Source organism: Parus major, chromosome 6, assembly GCF_001522545.3.
Source record: "Parus major isolate Abel chromosome 6, Parus_major1.1, whole genome shotgun sequence".
Classification (NCBI taxonomy): domain Eukaryota; kingdom Metazoa; phylum Chordata; class Aves; order Passeriformes; family Paridae; genus Parus; species Parus major.
Genome location: NC_031775.1, coordinates 18,897,698 through 18,920,598, shown reverse-complemented (window position 1 = coordinate 18,920,598; position 22,901 = coordinate 18,897,698). Strand labels below are relative to the sequence as shown.

Below are 22,901 nucleotides of genomic sequence, written 5' to 3'. Positions count from 1 at the left end.
TTTGCCATAGTAAAGGGACTAGTAGGAGCTCCTTCCCCACATCCCCCTTTTTTCAGGTCAGTGTGGCACATTCCAATTTGTGTTTGCTTTGAAGCACAGGAGGAATCCCACACGGAGGGGGATGGTGGTTTTATCACACTCAAGTGTGCAGCCCAGCAAGCCTTTTACTTTCTTCATATACCCCAGTTTCAGGGTAGTTGGGAGGATTCTGGATTTCCCCCCACGTGCTGAAAAAAATGCAACATTCTTTGTTTTTCCATCACAAATGAACTGAAACCCGTAATCTCTGTACTGAGCAGAAGTGATTAAAATAGTGTGGAACAGATGGTTTAAAAGCTGCCAAAAACTGAATCTTTTGCTATTTTGTTTCTTGAAACAACTACGTTAATTCCTGAGTCAGCTTTGAGGATACCATCATAACTCATCTGAGATGAGAGAGCATGTTTGTTTCTCTGACTTTGACTGCTAATTAATAGAACTAATTAATTTAATTTTTTTAAACTAAAAAAAACCACATACTAAAAGCTGAGGTAACATATTTTCATGCAGGACAAAAAGTTTTTCATGGAGCTTTTAACAATAACTTTTTCTTGGAAATTTTGCTGCTTGTGTTAGGGTTCTTTCCGTGGAGGGGAAAACTGTGTTCCAGTTCTACTGTAATGAAGACACTGCAGTATTTCAAAATGGTATTTGGTTTTGGTACTCAGGGTATGCGAGTTTGGTGATTTGAATACATTGTATTTATGTATACATATATTGTAATATATGAATTTATTCTGTGTATTTATACACAGAAATTTCCAGGCAATCTTGTGATCCAGAAAGCCGTGTGTGATCACAAAGCTGTGTGCATTCCCTGCTGTTCCAGGTGAACAGATATCTTCCACTGAAGGCTTAAGACCAGGGACTTGCAAACAGTAGAGTTGTATCCTCCCCAATGCGTGTTGTGAAACAGCATCTTGCTCTTTTGAGCTGCCTTTTTTTTGGGTTGTCTTTTAATAAAGCCATAATCTGTAGCTTAAATCAAAGAAGGATTTTTTTACTGTCAAGCCAAAGCATGTCAGCTATATGAGTGAATGTGTGATGGCACAACACACCATACTGGGCTCTTCCAAGTCTCTCACTTCTGCCATGGAGCTACTCCAGCAGTTTTATGGACTGAAAATTATGACAAGGTCTTTCGATATTCCTAGACACCATTGGTTTACTAATGCTACTTAAAGTGATTTTTATGTAGCAGTTCTCTGCTCTCAGCTCTGGCATCCACTTGAGGAAGATTTTTAGAGACTGATTTTGTCAATTTAGAGAAATACTTACTGATCATATAATTTTTGTGAAACCTTGTTATTTTCCTCTTGTTTTATAATCTGTGCATAAGCTGAACCATTACTGTTTTGTTGACTTGGTCCTAATTAAATTTAAAGTTTTCAATCAGTAATCTTCCTAGCAAAGTAACATTTATTTTTACATATTTGATAGTGCAAAACCCCAGCCTGTGTACAGTACAATAGTAAATGACTTCTAGAAAGGAGGGGTAGCAAAACAAGGCTGAATTTGTATTTTTATTTAAACGTGGTTTTAATTTTGTAAAGGTTTTCAGTTTTAAATTAGAATTTCAGAGATGTAGTAACTGTCTGATTTCTGTAGATGATGCTGTGTTTAAGCAAAGCAGTTTTGAAAAATGCAAGTCTTGCTGAGTGTTTGCTGAAACTGAATTTCATGGCCACCTCCACTTACAGTGATGGGAACTGATCTGTTTGCCCCCCTCATTTTTTCCCAGTATATCATTTCCCCAAGCAGGAAAACCTTAGCTGGATGTTTTCACTTATCTGAGCTCTTCTGTGAAGAACTTGGCTTCTGAAAGATGTAACTAGAAGTCAGGAGGCAGCCAGTTGCTGTGGTCTGGGGGTCAGCACCAGCAGTGCCATCGCAAGTTGGGGACTTGGATTTTGGGGAGTCTGTCCCCTGGCTCTTCTCGGTGGAAGACTTTTGCTGTTGTATATGCTGCAGGTGTAGTTGCTAAACCTGGGTTGTTGCAGTACATCTGAGACCCACTAGAACTGAGTAATGTTTTACATTTTAAATATTTACTCAGTTTTGCTTTGTTTCCCTTAGGGTTTAAAGGCTTGATATTAAATTGGTGGGGTTTTCCCTGGGGTTTTTTTCCTTGAAGGAATGCAGTATCTCTTGTTGGTCAAACCTTGTTTAATGGACTTGATATCTCCTCAGTTACCAATTATTTTCTAAGGCACAGGAAGGCAAGTGAGAGGAGAGGAAGGTTTTTGAAGGTTCTCTATTGAAAATTCTGGTTTTGTTTATTTTTAAAATTCTCCTAAATAGTCATACTGGGAAGTGACATAATTGCATAGACTTTTAATTTCCTCAGGGCTCTGTGTGGTCTTCATCCACCTTCTCAGATGTTGGCTACAGATGTTTAAAATCACTTCCTCCCAATTAAACATCTGCTCCAAAGTGACAAAGTGTAAGGCCACATATGTCAGAAAGTCCAATGTACTCACCAACAGTTTTTGTTAGTAGATATGATGGAAACCTTTTCCCTTGCCTCAGCTTTTAATGCACAGTCAGTGAGAAATTGCTCTGCTTATTGAACTCCATGGGGGACACTGGGGGCTTTAAGTACACTGGTTTTAAGTACACGTTTAAGGATTCCCTTCATCTTCTGTGTAAGTATTTTGGATGTCTCTAGTCCACAATTGTCATTTGTTCTACCATCTAAGGGTTATTTGCTGTCCACTTAGGGTCTTTTTAGTTCAAAAGTAGTGATGTGAGCTGATACGGTAACTTTACTATTTAATTAGAGGGAATATTAAAAAAAACACTCTATTTTCATATTATAAAGACTTTTATTTTATTTTATTATTCTATTTTTTAATCTTATTTTAATTTTAAAATTTGGTGCAGCATGTCTGTTGTACCAAATGAGGATTAATGTAGCCAGTCTGATTCTCTGATCAATGCCTAATAGTCTTTTCCTGGACTGGCCACAGGTAGATGTATACAAGAGAAAAAGTGACAGTGAATAAATGGTAATAACAGTACTGTAACTGGGAGAGGAATGGAGAAAATAATAGATTTTTTAAAATTGATTTTCAAAGGTAGAATATTGAATATTGATGACATTAGGTAAAAGTAACAAAATATTAAAAGAAATTAATTTCTGAAGATGTCAGAGAAAAATAATGCGTTTGTGCCATGGGGGAGAAACCAATAAAAAAGAAGCAGTGGCAAAAAAACCCTTTGCTGGTAGAAATTCATCAATTTACAGCTAAATTAAAACTTGAAAATGAACTTAAAATACGTACAAGAGTTTGTGTGTGCATGTTTTTCTGGTACTGTGCTGTTAGATAGTATCATTCTGTAGGTTGTTACTCCTTTTGTACCATCTCAGTCTGCAGACATGAGCAGGTGGTGGCAGAATGATGTGCTTTGCTGTGTCAGTGCTGCGAGGCAGAGTTTTCAAAGGATGGAATCTGTGGTTTTTCTGGTGCCCTGATGCAGCACTGGTTGGCTGTAGTGTTACTCACTGGTGCTCTCATAGGTCCCATATGATATCAGTGCCACTTGTGCTAAGAAAGTCTGCACACATTTTGAAGGTCCTTGCCGTGAATAGCTTTTACTGAGATAGACAGGAAAGAGGGTAGAGGAAGGCAAGATTTGGAAAAGAAGGGGTGAGAACTGAGTAAACCCTGTTGGAAAACTGGGAGCTGCTTTCTTGAGTCTCCCCACTGCCTTTGTCACACCATTGTCTTTCTGATGGTGCCTTTTTTGAGAGAGAAGATAAAGAACTTACAGAGTTTATGGTCATGAAGCTTCCTCCCGGATTTGAGATGTGTTCTTAAAAGTGAGGAACCTCCTGTGGAAATGGACAGTGTTAACTCAGTTACAAGAGCTTTTAGGCTAATTACAGCTTGCCACCGTGAGATCTTGCCTGAGAGCAGTCAGAAACCCAATTTAACCAAGCATCTCAGTTTAAGGATCATGTTTTTATGAGACTGTTCAGGGCAGTGCAGTGACAGAAGGGAGCCAGTCTTGCACAGGAGATGGAGTGCTCTGTATCAGTGCCTGACTCAGTGCCCCCAGAGCACGGTGACCTGCTCACCCTCTGCCTATGGGATATGCCAACAGCCCTCTGCTTGTCTATTCCCTGAAGTGAGGCTAGCAGGCAGGCAGTGGATTTGCTGTTAAGCACTGGTGTAATCGATTACATTAATGTGTTGAATTCCTCCCAAACAGGGCTCAAGTGGCGACAGTGACTTCTTTCCTTTTTCATCTCTCTGTTTACTGTCTTTGTAAATAAAACCAATTGTATTTGGGGTTGGGTACTGCTTTTATTTCATAAAATACTGGGCAAAAATGCCATCTTTTCTATGTCTCTGTCTTTTTTCCTTTTATAAGTGCAGAAAGTGTGCCAGGTTGCTTGGGAGAATTTGGTCTAATTTGGAGGAATCCCCAGTGTGACTGCCTCCCCAAAGCACACCTCAGTCTCGAAAGCTGTTCCTTCTCCTTGCTGCTCCCTCCCAGAAGGCAAGAACAGGGGTGGCTGCTCCTCCTGCCTTGGTTGCTCCTCCCAAAGGCACCACTTGCTGCTCTGGTAGTTAAAAGAATGTATGGATTTTCCTTCAGATTTACACTCTGTGTTTGAGCTTCCTTGCTGGCTTGCATTACAGCTGATTGACACAGTCATCTTCAGTAATGTTATGCACACTACACAAGTGGTATCTTCTCACAGGATTTTTTTTCCTTACCTTTGCATTCCTCTGTCTTCAGGATAAGTACCCTGAAAAAGCATTGTTGCTTAAATATCAGCTCTTTAATCTGATGTAATTATTTAGAGAATGTTTTCATGTTTTTGATGAAATAAGATATCTCAGTCAATACTTTGTCTGAAAGCAATATAAATGTTTTATCAGAATCATGTAAATTGTGTTACACATTTTAGTAGGTTTGAGGTGGTTACTTGCCTCCTGTGGCATTCTGTAGGGATTCAGGCCCCTTTTTTTATGCCCATGAATTATTCTTGCTGTTGTATAAAGCAGTGTCATAGTCTTAAGAATTTAGTTGTACTTTTAAAGCTAAAACTTAACAAATAGTACTGATCATTTCTGTTATGGTAGTATTCTAATCCTCCTTGTGTCTCTGGGCAGTAGTGTTACTCCAGTGATTAGTCATAAGAAAGTCACCTACATTGGACCCCCATACATCTTCAGTTCATTTCACCTCTCCCTGTAGCACTGGTGATACTTAAAACAAAATGTTGATTTGATCCATGGTTTGGATTTCTTTATTTCTCATCACAGAGTGACAGAATTTGCATGTTCATTCCGTGACTATCAAAACTACTTGCATGGGTCTGCTGCTTTTGCTTTTAAATAACTCCAAATTTAAATTTAAATGCATAGGGCTTTTTTTTCTTGATTGCTCTGTTACTTTATTTTGGAAAAAGTATTCAGTAGTGTAAATGAAGCTGCAACAGAAAAAAAACAAACCAAGTATGTGTGTGTATGTGTATTTTTTTTCTCATCCAGAGACCAATGGAGACAGTACAGGCCAATAGGCGTCACTGGGTGAGAAATGTTACCGTATTTATAATGTTCCCTGGAAGCCAATAAGAAAACTGAAGCAAGAGTAATCACCTACACTCCTGCAGACTACTCCTTAAAGTCTTTTCTGTAGAGGAATTGCTAACAAAAATGAAGCGAATCCTTCTTGTTTTCATAGAGAACCTAAGAAAAAGTCTGTTTTTCTTGTGTGGAAGAATAAAACTGTGCTGTACATTTGAAATTGTTTGCTTATAGTGTAGCAGGAGATGGTTTGCAGTCAGTGGCATGTGCTGAAATGGGAATAGGAGCACGGAAGTGATATATTGAGGGGTATTGAGAAACTAGGGTTATCTGTCTCCGATCTGCCCCTTTGCACCAGTGTAAAAAAAATTACAAACTGATTTTATCTTTTCCTCTCTCTCCCCCTTAGTCCCAGGAGTATGACAAGATTTCTAAGAGAGTTAGAAGGCATATAAATCTTCTCAGTTTGCTGAAATAGTCATTTCTATCTACTAAATGAGAAAGCTGTTGAGGAGTGGTATTGAAAGTTACTCATTAACTTCTTTGCTCTGGCTTTGTAAAACTAACTTCCGTTTCCCCCTCTCTGACTTTGATACAGGAGTTTATGGCAGACCCCTGTGATTCTGATCTGATTGAAGTGAGGAGACTCAGGTCACTAAACTTGGCTCCTTCAGTAGAGATAAGAGCTACCATTAAACCCCAGAAAGATGTAGCAGATGAGAGTGCAGATAGTACTAGAATATAAACCCTTAATTTTGTCAGGGCTATAAATATTAAAATCATAGGCCTTCACCCAGAAGAATGTCTTCAGAGAGGTAAAGGTGATTCAAAGCAAGAGAAAGGCAATTTGGAGAGGACATCCTATACATGAGAAAATAGAAATGGTTTTGATGAGATCTGAGGCACTGTAGAAGTTTCATCTTTCCTTTTGGAAAGTCCCTGCCTCGTGAAGGTTTGTCATTTCTAAGAATCACAGAAATCATCTTAAAGCAAAAGCAGAATTTTTTTTCTATTTATGTTGATTTCTGTAAATATGTCTAATATTGCCTTGCCTAAAGTAAAAAGAAATGTAACTTTCCTAACTTTATTTACCTTAACTTCGGTAAAAACAATTTGCTTTCACTCTGCTAGCTTTTCTTTGCAGGTATGAAAGTGTATTGCATCTCCTTCAAGACAATTTTTAACATGAGTTTAAATGTTAAAGCACACACCACACAGCATTTTTCCAAAAGCACATCTTCCAGGCCCAGATAAGTGGCCTACAGAGTAACACTAAAGTGTGTTAAGCCTCACTTAAATAACCTGCCAGCACTTTTTTCAATTCAAGATTTTTTCAATTCAATTCAAGATGTTGATTATAAAGGTGCAGTAGTCAGTAAATAGTTTGGAGAGCTGACATTGACTGTTTGGCCAAAAGTTAAAAGCTGTGGTAATGACTTGTGGTTTCTCAGTTCTTGGATGTGCTGAACTGAAAATCTGTTAAAGATGCTTAACTCATAGCAACAAAAGATTTAGCATTTTCAGAAAATCAGACCAACTAATGCTTTCTGAAGTTGAAGTACCCAAAATTTTATTTTCTCATCTTCTCCAAGTTGTACTCTCTCATTTAAGCTGGTATCACTGCACCTGAACTTTCACTTCAGTTTTTGTAGTTAGAGGAGATACTTGAGTATGTGTTCTTGAAGTATTTTAAGTAATTAAAAGAAATTAAGTGATTCAAATACAGTTGTCTGGTTAAGCCTCCAAAGAATATGTTCAACTGTAATGTTTACTTAAGAGTGGATTTAAATATGAAACAAAAAGTAAAGCCACATTTATGGCCTAAGGAAACATGGAAAATATTCCTGATTTTACTTTGAAGGCTTCATTAAAAATAGCTAACCATCAAACTTCCCATTTTAAAGCTTCTGCTGTGAAATATTTAAGCCTTAACACTCAGTCTTTTGACAGTCAGCCCACTAAGGTAACAGTGGACAGAGAGACTCAACTGCTGCATATTGATTAAAAAGAGGATAGTTCCTGTTACTCACAGGGAAAGGATTCTAGACTTGATCATGCTATTTCAAAGTGCCCCTTGGGACAAGATTCTGTTCTGGTACCTGTACATTATAAAAGCACAACTTTTGTGAAACTCTCCATGTCATGTTGCAGGAGAGAAGTAAGAAACAGTGTTAAATACTGTTGGATATTTTCCAGATTATGGAAATGTATATTTTTGTTGCTATAATATTGCTTCATATTCTATCAGAATGTAAATTATTTAACAGATGGATGTAGTTATTAGAAAATCTTGAAGTGTGAACATGCCAAGGTGTAGACTTGCTCTTAGACTCAAAGTAGGCTAGATCTATGCTAGAAATCCTCCAGTAAAATAGGATGTGTTTATATGCATGCCAGAAGCCCTCTTTTAGTGGTATCACATAAACCCTCAATTGTAAATTTAATTTCAGTGCGAGCCCAATAAGAGCAGTATAAGGCATAACCTCTTGCCAGTATGAGCTGTCTGTGCTTGGTAGGAACCGGCAGCAGGGCTGTCCTCCCTGATTCTACTGCTAAATATTTCTCAGGCCTAGAAGACTTTCAGCCTCCTGTAAAGAAATATATAGACTGCTTTAGAGACAAATATACAGAAGATGGTAAAAAGAAAAAATGTGAGTGTAGCTACTTGGTAGGAATGTGCCAGGTATATATTGGTGGTCCCAAAGTGAGTGATACTTTCATGTGGTTATAATGTGTTTTGGTAACTTCATGTTCTACTGTACTCAGCTTGTTTAACCCACAAGCTATGATGCTTTAAAATGTCTCACAGTTTAAGAGGGATTGGTTGCTCTTAATGGTATCCCTCTTTATCTATATGTAGGTATATGGTTATTTATCTTGCATGCCCTTGTATTTTGTTCTTAACTATTGTATTTTCATTGTTTTATTTGAGAAGATGCAATTATGCTATCTAAATAATAAGGAAAGTTCTTAAATCTAAGTAATAGGTAGTGAAGGGTTAAAAATCTAAGGGCCTATTAATGTAGAGAAATGCTGACACAAGTTCTTCAGTCCTTTTCCTGACAGAACACCCATCTTTAATTTGCTCCTCTCTTTACCCATATAACATTGTACATCTGTCCTTGAAAACAGCTCCTGCAGCATGAGCCTAGCCAGTGGAGTCAATTTAGTAAAGGTTGCTGTCTGTGTCCTAGCAGTGCAGGCAGACAGCCTGGAGCTATGACTTATAATCAGCTGAACAGGTATATGAATAATTACTAAAGATAGAAACATGTGTTAATTGCTGGGTTTAATCCTGTTCTCATAAATTGCTACAGAATCACCCCCCTCCAGCATTAACCATCACCCTCCTCCTAGCATTAACATGTCAAAATGAGTATTTTTCTCAGAGCATAAGTAACTCAGAGCGTAGATTTGGGAACTTTTTTAGTTTTAAGATTCTTGTTAGTATTTAAGCATACCGATACTCTCTGAGAGTCCTTTATATCTGCTTTGAAGCTTTGAGGCTTGAAGTATTTGGAGTTGACTGAGAGCTGAGTTTGTCAGTTTCTGAAAGCAAATCTTGATGTTAAGCTGTTGTTTCTCTTAAAATGATTGTCTACTAGGAGGTTTCTTTAACTCTGAGTAAAGTCACTTTCTTTTCAGACCATTCCATTTTTTCTTCAATCACTCTGATTATCAAAACCAAGAAAACAATAAAGAATACCTCTCTCCCTATAGTTCTATCCTGTTGCTAATACAGTAATCCTCAGTAAGTGGGAAAAATGAAGGGATGCTCATAGAAATTGATTAGAGTATGAGGGAGAGTGACAGTGACTGCATTTGGTCTTCACCAAGAGCATTTTGCCTTATTAGGCTGCTTAGCAAGCTGAACTGTACTTTATCTCATAGTCCTCTAAAAATAACTCTGTATGGCTTTCTGGCAGATTGATATAAAAAGTGTATGATGGTGGTACATGGGGTTGTTTAAATACAAGGCTAGAAGCATGAGCTGGCCTCCAAATGATTAATGTCTTTGTATTCCAGAATGGAAGCTTTCCAAGACAATGATGCATAGCCACCAATTTGTAACTCTTTTTTTAATTTATAACTTTGGGCTTTTATCTATTTGATTATTATATATTATATATGTTTGATACGGCATCATGAAACATCTGAGTGCACTTTCAATGGTTTTCTACACTCCACAATTGATTTGAAGAAAGTGACATTCCATGTTGTTTTCATAGAGTTTTTTAAAATTAAAAAAAAAACCCCAAAACATAAAAAACGAGGGCATCTCAACTTTCTCATTTTAAGACTCTCAAAATTCACTCATAGCGCAGAGAAAAAGCTCTGTCATGAACTTTCCAATGTATAGAATGTAAAGAGTGAGGGTGATGAAGGATATATCTTCTCTACATCTCTTCTTACTGCATTTATGTCCCATGCAGGGGTTCTCGTGCAGGGGGGGAGGACATCTCCAGCTGAGCCAGGAAACCAGAGCAGCAGCTCTTCACACTGCTGTGATGGGGCTGGCATATGAAGTGTCAACTGGATGTGAAGGCTTAGAAGGAAAAGATAAAATAAAAAAGTCACTAGGATTGACTATTCGTGGAGGGCTTATTCTTTTGAGATCTTAATGAGTAATATTAATGTAATTTTTATTTCTGGAAAATAATTGTGAAGAGTCAAAACAGTCCAGACTGGATTTACAATGCCAAGAAGTGTTCAGGAGCCCTAGCAGGGCTTCTACTTTCCAGGCTTCAATTTCATTTACTCTTTTGCATCCCATTAGTTCTACATTGCCTCACAAGATGCTGTTCTAATAGTTTTCTATCTTCTTTCACTGAGACCTGATTAAGTTGCTGTCTTCAGAGCTGCCTCCTTATCCCCTTGAACAATTAATCAGGGAGAGAGAAAGCTTAGCTCTAATTAACCCACAGCTTGCCAGAGGTGGGGGCTTCTCCTATATGCTCAATAAAACCAAGTTTTTTTAGGGAGAATATATTCTTAACCATCTTGAAATGCAGAAGAAAAAATGTTTTCTTGAAGTGCATACTAAAACTTTCCTAGAGAGGTAATAGTCCTCGTTGCATTTGAAGGTCTTGCTTTGTTATAACAAAGTTTTTAGTATTTTGCAGAACATACAGATGCTGAAAGATTTATTTGAAATCTAAAAGAACAGTTCATCAGATATTCCCCCAAAGTGGTAGAAGGTTAAAAATGTCTAAACTACATGAGGACAATCAAGCAGCTTACAAGATGTGGTATAGAAATATTTTATCAAAACTTAGTGAAAATATGGATGTTTTAGAAATCCACTTGATCATGCTGAAAAAATGGATGTTGAATGGAAAGGACTTCAGTTAATTCTGATTTCTTTCTGATTTTCTAGAAATGTCATGAGCTCTAGCCCAGATGCCAAAAGAGGCACTGAAAGCCATTTTTGCCATGCACCAGTTTACCAAGGAATTCCACTAGAAACATTCAAAGTTAGAAAAACAATGAAGCTCCCATGTAATGAAAAGCAGATTTTTAAAACATACATTAGCATTTGTAGCAAAATCTATACATTAAAATAAGGGCAGAGCATCACAGGTGGGGTATGTTGCATCTGTCTTTAAAATTGCCTGATGAACAAGTCAGGTTGTGAGGGCACAGCTGCAGTGGCTCTGCTGTGGTTGAGATAGTGCTGGGGACAACTCTGAGCTGAGGCCATCACTACAGTGATACCTTAGGCCTGTAAAGCCTCTCTTCTGACTGCCACGCTTCATCACAGATGTGATTTTTCCTTCCTGTACTTTGTCCTTTATTTCTGCATGCTTTGGTTACTTTTTGCTTCGAAGTTTTGCGTGGAAGTATAGATGTGAAGAGAACCAAAGATACAAACATAGTGAATGGCTTCAATGTGTATTTCTGAGTGATTTTTTGCATTGTAATTTTATAGATCATCTTGTTTTTCTGCATATGGTAAAGGCATTAAATCAAAAGAAAGAATGAAGGATATAGATTAGAAAATTGCAACATTATTAGATGGACTTAAGGTCTCCTTTTCCAAATATTTTGGCAATTGACAGAGGTGTTCATCTGGGTGCCCAAAGGTCTATCCTGAGCCTTTGCTGAGAGTTGAAGGAGTATTGTTTTGTAATGGGGCAACAAGAACATGAACATTTCCATGGTCTTGTAAGTTAAATAGGGTGTGTCTTTCAGAAGATTTTGAGTGTTCTGGCCCAATTGCTGTGTGCTTCCAGAACAGCATTTGGTGTTTCCAGGTTCAGATCAGAGGCTTCATCATTTAGTTACCAATGGCTACAAGCAAACAGTGGTCATGGGCAGCTTGAAAAAACCCCTACCTTTTGTAACTTCCCTACCTTTGCTTTATAAACCCTAATGCAGAGGGGGACCAAAGGGTATGTACCTTAGTCATAAAGTTCTTTTCAGTGTAGTAATCTATTACTTAAACAGGATAGGACAAAACCGTGTGAAAGGGTCTCCTTTTACTTTACTTTTAAATACTGGGTTTTCCTTCCACACCTCTTTTTAGAAGGAGTTTATTTGATTATGTAAAAATGGGTTATGCATGAAAGACACTTGATGCACAGTCAGATGATTTCAATTTTTGTTTTTTCAAATACATGGTTGGTTTTTTACTGGGATGCAGCCCTTAGATTTATGACAGCTTCAACTGATTCAACCTACTGTGAAACATTAGGAAAAATCGACAAGGCCACTGATCCATGTATTCTGTGTATTTCAACTATGTAATTGTAAGCCTTCTAAAGAGATTTTTGAATCCTTTGAATCAACAGTAAAATATATACATATCAAGGGAACTAATTCTTGGGCAAATAACCTGCTCTAGACAAATATTGTAAGGAACTACCCTGCTGTGTTCAGCAGTGCAGCAAAACTCAGATGAATAAAGATTGGTCCCCGAGATAAACCTTTAAATCTTTGGTCATAGAAAATTTGCATTGCTGAAGGATTATATTATGAGTCAGTGGGCAATAACTGCTATTACAGCTACTTGAAGAGATTTTCCTTACCCATTTATGTTTTCTTTCTCTGCTCTTTTCTCAGCATACCTCTCACAATGATATTCCAGTAGTACATGATGCTGTCCCTCTGTGTGTAGTCTACTTGATACTGAAGTATCCAAATGGGTGATTTGTTCTCCACCCCTCTGCAGCCTCTCCTTATTTCACTGTTGGTGATTGCATCTTTATTACAGGTGTTGATCTATTTGATTAATTTCTCACATATAACCGGAGAGAGGCAAGGCAGAAGAGAAGTGAGAATTATGCCCAAAGGCTACCTCACTTGAAGTAGTTGAAGACACGCATCATGCTGTTCATGTTGAGCAGTCAAAAGCACCTGAACATATGAAAGTTGTTCACATCATTAGCTTGTTCACCGTGAAAAATTGGAGTTCCATGGGTATGTCTATTGCATCATCTCAACTTAAGGACAGGCTTCTGACTTCTTAAAAATAACACTCCTTCAGAGAGGTATCTTGGCATGGTGAGCAATGAGCAGTACCATAAGAACGTGGTTTGCTCCTGTGCCAAGCAGTGACTGACAGGATTGAGACTTTAGAAAGTTTGTAATACTGTTTCTCACTGACTGTGTGTGCTAAACAGACAAACGTTGCCTCCTGCTTTGAGATAAATAGGACTTCTCTGAAAATCTTCCAACTCTTCTCCTTAATCAGCTAGAGATGGTCCAAGTAAGTGTCTCCTCTTTCCCCTCCTGTAGAACTCAAAGATGTTTGAGTTCTGACCTGTTTCCCCCTCCCCTGTGAGGCTGAGCTGGGACAAGAGCTAGAGCAGGCACACCCCCAGACAATGGGATCCCTGGGGCCTCAACAGAGCCACACAAAGCACAGCCAAAGAGCCTGTTCTCCCATCCCCACATAAAAAAAGTGCTTCCCAGTACAGGCCCACTTCTCCCAGTAGTATGTGTCTTAAGTGAGTTGTGTTAATAGTTATCATTGCCTGAAAATAACCTTCCTTGTGATGTAATTTGACATACTGCTGTCAGAGGGGCTTAAACATAGTAATCTTTTAAAATGATTGGGAATTTGCCCTAGAGAAAAAACTGTTATGATTAATTTCTACAAATGATAAACCACTCCTTCTTCAAAATACTGCATGCTATGAAGTGTGATTTAATCCATTTGACTACAGAGCCTGATGCTTCTGACAACTGTGACTCAAATGTCATCACAGAAAGTGATATTTCAAGTGGCAGGGTGGGATTAGAAACCTGCTGAAGATTTGTCAAAGGAGAAGTAAGTACATAATTTTTAGATAAGTGATTTGTCTACTGTAAACCACTTCCTCTGAAAAGACAGGCAGCTTTAAAAGAGAAACTTACACTGTTACACTAGAGAGAGCAATTTAATTGCAGAGAGATACTACTTATGATGGTAGGTAGAGAAAAAACCAGCATGCTTGGGAGAATTTTTTTCTATACAGAAAAAAATAAAATTCCTTTTCACCCTCAGAAAATAACTTAATTTGGGCTTGTATGAGGAAGGAACCAGTCTCAGCATCTGGGACCTCATGATCACCTGATACATTCTTGTTGCTGCTTTGTGTGTTTTTTCAAACTACAAAAACCACCATGATATCTTATGAATTGTGTGAAAATACCTTAAATGTAGTAAAACTTGAAACAAGCACAGAAATGTTCATTCTATCAAGAATTCATGTAGCGTTAGAGCAGTTACTAATTTCATTCACATCCACCAAGTCTGAACTCGGTGCACTTACATTAGTAAGGCAGTTTGGTCCTTGTTTTGGATTACTGACATACTTTTCATTGCTTTGACCGTCCCCTGAAATTTGTGCTTCCTATATCTCTTCTGCCAGTCTAGCTGTATAATTTATACCTCCTTAAAGCATCGGTCCGCTCTGAAAGGCAATGAAAAAAAACATGTAAGGTTCTTTACTTTTCCTGCATGTGGCTGAATCTGAAGTTTGACCAGCTGCAATGGAAACTACATTTAGTGTAAGAGTTTGTTCCAGCAGCCCCATGGGTACACCTGCATCTCTGAGGACCTAGCTGAAGGCTTGTCCAGGCTGTACAGACTGTCTGCTATGGATGCTGGTCCAGTGCTGAGTCTGGAACAACTATAGCAGCTGTGCTGTGAGGTGTTCCTTCAGCCACACTTGTGCAGCTCTGAGATTGCACCAAGTCTGGAGGGTTTGCTTTGCAGTTCTGCTTGGTCTGATGGCTGTGGAGAGAAAGCAATAACCCTGTCTGACAGACTGACCTTGAGATCCTACATCAGGAGTGGAAGTTAAGTGAGAGCAGGCATAACTCTTACCTGTTTGCAGTGGATTCCCTGGGGGGATGGAAAAAAAAAAAAAAAATGAACATGAAATCTGACAATGCTTTTTTGTGGAATCATTTCTCAGAGAAGAGCTGCTCTTTGATATCTCTGATAGTTTGCTGCTCCAGTCTGTCATGTTGCCGACTCTCTGCTAAGGTGTTTGGGAAGCACAGTTAAGTGACTGTAAGCATGGCAAGGGAAGCTGGGGCCATTTTTTCACTGAAAGGAATTTTGCTGGAGAGATAGTATTTTTTTCAAGTCCTCCTGTTTTTATTGTTGTGTTTTGTTTGTTTCTCGCTGGAACCTGCCGGCTGCTTCACTGCCGGAGGGCCGGGTGCGCCTTTAAGAGGTGGAGGTGCCTTTGTGCAGGTTGTGCGGGGAAGGAAGTGGCTCTGCACCGAGGAGGGTGGCAGGAAAAGGCTGGTGCTCGGCTGGCCACAACTTAAACTGCCAGTTCTGCCTTTGAGAGGCAGCAAAGAATTGTCACGTTAGCTTCCTGGGGGTTGATCGTTTGTTGCTTTATTTTTTTCCCCCTTCGGCACTGTCAGTTGAAACGCTGACCACCGCAGGCACAGCTGGGCATGCTTAAAACTCTTCCGTGGGCAGCCCTGAGCTGGCAGTGGCGTGGGAACGGGTGATGTCTTGGGAGCGGTGCGCGGCCGGCAAAGGTGAATACCGTAACTCGCAAGCACAGCCCAAGGAACCTGTCCGGGCCAGGCTGTCCCGCAGGTGACAGCGGTTCCGGTGGCAGCCCCCGCCCGCCTGCCTCAGTTTCCCCCGGCGGCGGAGGGACGGCGCCCTGGGGCCCGCAGTCGGCGCCGCCGCTCCAGCGACCTCGCCCGCCGGCCCGCCGGTACCTCCTGCCCGGCTCTCCGGTACCTCCCCGCCGGCCCGCCGGTACTTCCCCGGCCGGCTCTCCGGTACCTTCCGGCCGGCCCGCCGGTATCTCCTGCCCGGCTCTCCGGTACCTCCCCGGCCGGCCCGCCGGTACCTCCCGCCCGGCGCGGGGCGGCGGCCGGTCCGGAAGGAAACTCCCGGTCGCGGGGGCCGCCCGCCCCGGGTGCTGCTCCGCCGCCGAGGCTGCCCTGGACGCTAATTAGCATGACTAGTTTGATGGATTTCGTCAAAAGCATTCAGCAAACAGGGTAGGGGGGAAGCGAGGGTATAAGATTTCCCAAATCTCGAGACTTTTCAGCCCCGGTGCCCTTAATGGTTTGTTACGCGGGCTCGAACAAGTGTTGCTTCCAATTAATTGATCGAGGGGATTTATTTTAGTATTTTGGCTGGGTGCCAGAGACAGAGGCTTTGTCCTAGCGTTTTAAGCACCACCCCTCCTTGCAAGTTTGAAATGTGAGCTGCCTGGGTGGTTTTTTTTTTTTTTTTTTTCCTCCTCTCTTTCTCTCTCTTCCTTCTGGCAAAGTGGCTGTGGCTGCGTGTGTGTGTGTGTGTGTGTGTGTGCGTGCGTGTGTGCACCATAATGAGAGAAGGACGCACCTCTCTGTGTAATGGGAAAGCAAGACATGGATCAGTAGAGACAGAAAAGAGAACCATCAATATCAGTAACATGCAGCTGAGGTGAGATTTTTCTGAGTGTTTGATTTTCTTAAAACCCTTTCGGAAGATTTACAGCAGCCTTGTGCCATGCTGAGTGCCGAAGACGTACTCCTAAGCAATGTCATAGGGATGCTTACATGTCTATCGCCGTTTTAGGTCTGTTCGCGTACGTGTGAAGTTTTAAAGCTTAACCTGATTCTCTTTATTGTCTCTAGAGGGTTGTAGCTTGAGCACAAATAGCCTGTTGGCAAGTACGGCATGAGCCCATTAGCAAGACTCCATCTGTGATTGGTTTTGCCTGGAAACCGGGAGACAAGCAATGAATAATTGATGTGTGTTGTGCAGTAGCTGGACAGGCAAAGAGGAGAGAGAGAGAGGGAGAAACAGAGCAGGGTGCCCTCAGAGGGGGAGAGCGAACAAGCTTGAAAATAGCTACTGGCTGCCTTGTGCTGAGATGAAGGCAACCCCGGCTGTCTTTGTTCTGCACTGGCTGCTTTCTGCCTAGAAGTGTTTGCAGACATATGTGGCCTCTCTGCAGCAGCGGAGGCAGGCGCGCCGAGGAGGGGCGGCAGAGGAAGCCCGGTGAATGGGATGTAACTCGGGGGTAAGTTGGTTCCGGGGGGGCGGGGGCCGTGCGTGCGGGAGCGGGGCCGCGGCCGGAGCGCGCTGGCCGCAGGCAGAGCCCGTGAGTGCGTGCAGGGCCCTGAGCGATGTCTCGGTGTGCGGGACCGGGTGCATTGTGGGAGCGGCTGTCAGCGATGGCAGCGGGCTCTGCCCTGCCCGGGCACCGCGCCCGGCCCGCCGGCGCTGCGCGGGGCTCCCGCCGCTCGGCCCGCGGCGTTCCCAGCGAGCTGCTGGCCGCATCCGCAGTCATAAAACCGAAAGGCAACTCCGATTATCAATGGCCTTTCCTGCAACTTTAGCCCGTCTGGCACTGTCAGAACGTGACAGGCTGTTCTGCAAACAGCAGTGACAATACTGCTGCCACCATTTCATTTTTGCTGTTCTTTATAAAGACCTTGCCATGCAGAACTCACATCTGTGGCAAGTGGTTTCATAGAAGATCTCAAAGTAGTATTAGTATCGATGACAGTCTCGAGTATTCCAGCTGACAAGTTTTTTGCCCCTTATGTTTAGTAGTAACAAGTGTCTTGTTTAGTCTTTTCCTGTGTAAAAACTAAAAAGGTTATTTAATTTGCATATGATTTAAGGAGTTTTGAGAAAGTTTCAAACTAGTGATGCCAGACTGGAATTCAGGAAGTTGGTTTTATTGTTCAGTTTAGTTAGTTGGCTTAATGCAAATAGTATTCAAGAACTGAATAAAATAGCATATATCAATGTACACTAAAAACAAAATGTGAAGGATCTATGCAGCTTCAGTGTTTGCAATGCAGACATTGACAGCATGGTCTGTTGGGGGAAGAGAGGTTGCTAATGTAGATAACAGCTCTTTGAATCGGTAAAATCACTGTGTAAGGTAAAGTAGACTTGGAATAAAGTAGCATCAGTGATTCTGGGTCCTCTAAAATCACTGTCAAAACAAATTGTAACTTCAGTCATAGAAACATCTTGTCCTGACTTCAGGTGAGCCCATTATGAGATCTGGTTGAAACCCCCTACTATCTGTCATCTTTCAATGAAATAAATACTCTCTGTAGACATCTCTTGGAGTGAACTGGTTAAATGGAACCCACACTTATGACAACTTGGCTCATAGTACTGTAGAAGATAATGTTCATTCTGCAGATCTGTAGGTTTTGGAATGAGAAGTTATTGCGGAGACAGTTTCTTTCAAGAAGTCATGTCTCAGGTTAAGCTAACCAGGTCATTAGGCTGGGGTGACCTAAGAAAAGCAATTAGTGTGATTGAAGTACTACTTGGAGATAGAAGTACATAAAACTAAGATCCAGCTAAAATTGTTCTATGTTGCCTAATGTTTCCTGTAGTTTTTGTTCAAGTTAGAAGTTTATTACAGTTCTGTTGGTAATAAAGTAATTATCAGCATCTAATCATGCATAAACGTGGAAGCTTCTCTGAGTTCACCAGAAGCATGTCTTTCCATGCTGTCACCAATCTGCTTAGCAGAATTTTGTTCCTCTTTTTGCTTAGCATTTAAGTTGAGATGGCAGCTAAAGTCCAATACAACATGTGAACAAAAGTTTGGGTTTATGTAAATTTATTTCAGAAGAGCTCAGTCAGTAATGCTTCAGTGTAGGTGAACAGAAGAGTGTTACCAAAGGCTCAATATCAAATTTATGGTCAAAGTTTGATTTAAAACAGTACTTAACATTGATTTGATTCCCACACACCCCACCTTTACCCCTTTCTGGAGGAGGTGCCAGAAAATCCCTGGGGAAATACGTCTGCAAATGCAATGAAGTTTCATTGGTAAAAAAGTCACCTGAATGTGCAAGGAAGAGTTTCATGTTAGCAAATTGAAAAGACCGATCATAAGTGAGGTTTAAAACATAGTCATAAGCCTTTGATCTTGTGTAGGTCGTAGTAGAATGGGTACAAATGTCAAAGCTGTGCCTGTCGATGTGTCTGTGATCCTGGCTGAAGTGTTGCCGTGTTCATATTTTAGTGCAACACATGTGCTCTGTGGTATTGCTTGTGCTGAAAGTGACATTTAGTCCTTATGCTGGATGGATGCTCCAGGAGCATCCAAGAAAGTTTGTCCATGTGTACTGGACAGAGGACAGCTTTTGGTTACAAAGCAAAGAAGCAGAGCATGCAAACCAACAATGAGAGAAAAATAGAGGATACTTGGGCTCAATGAATAGACAATTTGTTGTTGTAGTAACAGGTGCTGTATTAACTACAGTGAGACAGTTTAGAGGGAATAGTCCGCCAAAACAGGCTTGCTGTTGCTGTAAGAGTTAGCAATTAGTTCAAGAGAGTCTCTGAATCCAATGCCCCAAGCCCCTGCAATTACAAGATGTGTAACTAAGACAAGAGAATAGTGTTTTTCTATGTCACGAGGTAAGCTGAGGACACAGAAGTTCCCACGTTATCCTCAGTTGTCACTGTGACAATGCAAGGCTGCTTTCTCATGGCCATTACACCAGTAAAAGAGATATTGCTGATCAACAGTGAGCAAAAATCATTAGAGTGAAGCCATCAGGAAGCTGTCACTCTGCGGAATGGCACAATTGTAACTTATTTTTTCTCATAACAAAATAATAGATCGTAGATTATATTAAAAAATATCAAAAGAGCTAATCAGAGATGGAGCTAACCAGCAGAAAACAAATAATCCTAAAACCTTATTGTGTGAAATATTGTTAAAATGATGTTCCAGATCTCAGTGAAGATGCTCTTTGGTTTGATTCCTCTCAGCTGGAGAACAGAAAGTGCCACAGGAAATACCTTCCTCTGAGGCCACTCTGGCAAAGAGAACTTCTGTTTTCTCTTGGGTAGAACAAACAGAAGAAGCTGTTCCTAACAGACTGCCATGAAACTGCTTATAAGCAGCTGGACAGCAAGGTTTTTGCTCAGAGAAAAAAGCAGGGGGGAAAAGTGGCTTCCTTCCAGCACTGCTCAGCTATTGCTGCAGTGTAGTTCAGAGCTATCCATGCTAGAGCTGGGGGATCTAATTGAAGTCTCAGAAGCCTTGCTGGGCACGTGGGGAGCTGTGCAGGCTGAGCAGATGGGTCACTACTTCTGGTACCTTGCAGGATACAGCAGAGACATATCCAGAGGGTTTAAAAAAAATAATGTAACAAATTACCCCACTGTGTTTCTGCTAAGTTTCCTAGAATTTATTTTCCTTGTACTGCCTTTCCAGAAGAAACCAGAAAGTTCCATAAAAAAAAACAGTAGACATGACATCTGTTTCACTGTAGTGTGGTGTTACTGGTTGTTTCTTTGAAGTAACCAAAACAAACAAAAAAGAAAATTAATTCAAAGTAACTAAAAGTTAACACACTTGAAAGAATATATTAAGTTAATGTCATTTGGCTCTTCTAACAGAAGGAAACAAAATTCCGTGGGGTATACCTTATGCTGAAGCAAAACAATGTTTTTGGTATATAAAACAGTTATTTTAGAAGTAGCTAAAAACAATTTGAAGTTACTGAACAAAGCCTTTTAAACCAGCATGTAAAACGATGAACTAGTCTTCGAATGAAATGGCTGTATCACTAATTGTGAGAGGTACACCAATGCACATTAAGCAAAGCAGTAATAGCTCTTAAGGCATGGGGAAGAGTGCCTATCCATTCATCATCAGGGAGAAAGCAGCCAGCCAGTCTGGCTTTCACTGACAATTCAGTAAGGAAACAAGAGAAACCCAGAAAGAACACAGAGAAGTTTTTTTTATTTCTATTTTTAATTGGAAGATGCTTGAAGAATGTTCTGCCTAAAATCAAGACAGAGTATAGTTATAAAGAAAACTGAGTGACATTGGGACAGCTTCAGTTGTGTGGAAGTCTGTCACTGAGCCCACCTCTAATAAATACTATACATTTCTTCAGTTCTTGACCTGGATCATTCTTAAATATCCTCTGGAATGTGTGACTAATCCTGAGTCTTAGCTTGTTTGGAATCATTCTATTGACAGTAATCCAGTGCAACCAATGACAGTTTTACCTATTTCATTTAAAATAAATAAAAAAAAAAAGTTAATTTTGTTCTCATCTTTATTAGTACCAATAAAATGTTCTGACAGCAAGCTAAGCTCCTAATTCTTGTTGTTTATTGTAACTGAAGTACAGCTCTCAACATTTTGATTACTAACCCTTAATGTTTGTTTATAAACTTCTAATCCTCAAACTGAATTTTGTTGTTAGTAGTTTGTGGGTTTTATACCTCCTCAGTGCCCCTTGCATCTATTAAACTAAGTTTCAGGAGGCAGGCAAGCTGGACGCTCTCTTGACATCCTGGAAGCAGACAAGATCCCATAATTGTTGGTTAATACAAGCTTGTTAGAATGCTATTTGGATATAGTGTTATAGTACCTGGAGAGGTTCATTCTTTCACCATCCTATCATTAAAACTATCTGTACTGCATTTTCAAAATCATTCTGACCTGAGTTACAAATAAAGCGAGTAGAGCTTCAGTAGAAGCAGAACTAGGGCAGATGGGAAGAACTGGGATTCTCATAAAAGGCGCTTCTTTACTTATTCTTGATTACCTTTTTGTGGTCAAGGTAAGAAGGTAACAGGGAGAACTAACAGGAGTTTGTCACAGGACTCTCTTCAGTTCTCAGCTATGCTAACCAGTTTTACTGATCTGGCGTTTGATTTTGTGGTTTAATATATTTACATTTATTAACAATCTTATTTAGTATGTAGTAGGAAAAGAAAAAATACTGGGGAGGGGGTGTTGTGCCACTTACTTATCCGTATACTAGGCCAGACTTGAAAGAAGGGTGTTAACAGTACTTTTACTGTCTTATCTACTGACACTATCCAACTGTTTTAGAAAGTTAAGGTTCTCAAGCATCAGCCTAACAGCATGGCTTTCAGAGGAGCCTGTCATGATTTACTTATTCATACAGATTGCAGTGGCTTATGTAGTCTTGATCCTGCTTGATCTGCCAGCAGTATTTGCTTCTATTGATCACAGGCTGTTATTTGACTGCCTTGAGCAGCTTGTAGGTCTCCCTGGTTCTGGTAACAGGGTCTGCTACGGATGCTTCTCAGCCTTCTCATTTTGCTGCTGTCAGTAGTTTTAACTCCAAATTTCCTGCTCAGACAGATACTCTGCATAATTTTGTCATGCTGGTTGTGTTTTTCCATAAGTTTGGGAGCACCTTAGCGAGCTGTGGTGCTGAACTGGGGTTCTGTCCTGATTTGGCTGTTATCTCTGGTTTATAATGTGTGCTTGGCAATGTGCCTGGCCATCATGTGAAGTTGTGTGTAAAAACTCCTCCTATCCTGGGTGTAAAAAAATGCCATATTTTTGGGAATGACCAGCAGTTCTTCATGTTGCTATACACCTTTGCATTCCTACTTTTTTTCTAGCAAGACAGCAATTGAGAGGTTAGTCTGGAAGAGACTTAGAAACCTTGTCTTGCACGTAGACAAATACAAATTGTCTGTTTCAGCCCACTTTCCAAATGGTTATATATGTTTTCTAACTATTCCTTGGGGTTGAAATACTGTAATTCCTTAATTGGCTGATTTACCTGGAAGGTCCTTGAAGTAATTTGTGTCTGTCAAGAAGTATGCTTCATCAGACCAAAGTTGCAGTAGAATCAGCTTAGAAACAAATTTTCATATAGGTTTATATATGGTCTTAGTCCATTAGTAATGGAAGATTTTAATTTTTTTACTTAATAACTTTACAACTTGTAAAAATACAGTTAAGATCTTTGCAAAATAGAAGCATGGATGGACCTTTTATATTTGGTGTTTCTCGTTTCAGTACAAGACTGACCTTCTTTTGAACATGCAGTTAAGCTTCTGTCTGTTACTGTTTGTGACACCTTGTATCATTTTGA

The 22,901-nt window shown here is 40.3% G+C and overlaps 1 protein-coding gene across 8 annotated transcripts in view; it reads left to right on the top strand.

The window, feature by feature from the left end:
• The window catches only part of ZMIZ1 (zinc finger MIZ-type containing 1), a 340,259-nt gene that overhangs the window by 232,177 nt on the left and 85,181 nt on the right, over nt 1-22,901 (top strand). The window contains exon 1 of one of the 8 annotated variants that reach the window (XM_015632821.3): nt 16,331-16,476. The exons of 6 other annotated variants lie outside the window; for them this stretch is intronic. The gene's annotated coding sequence lies outside the window, so the exon portion shown is untranslated. Of the gene's footprint in view, nt 1-16,330; nt 16,477-16,806; nt 17,060-22,901 lie in introns of those variants that run through there. One more of the 8 variants, XM_015632822.3, reaches the window with a different exon arrangement.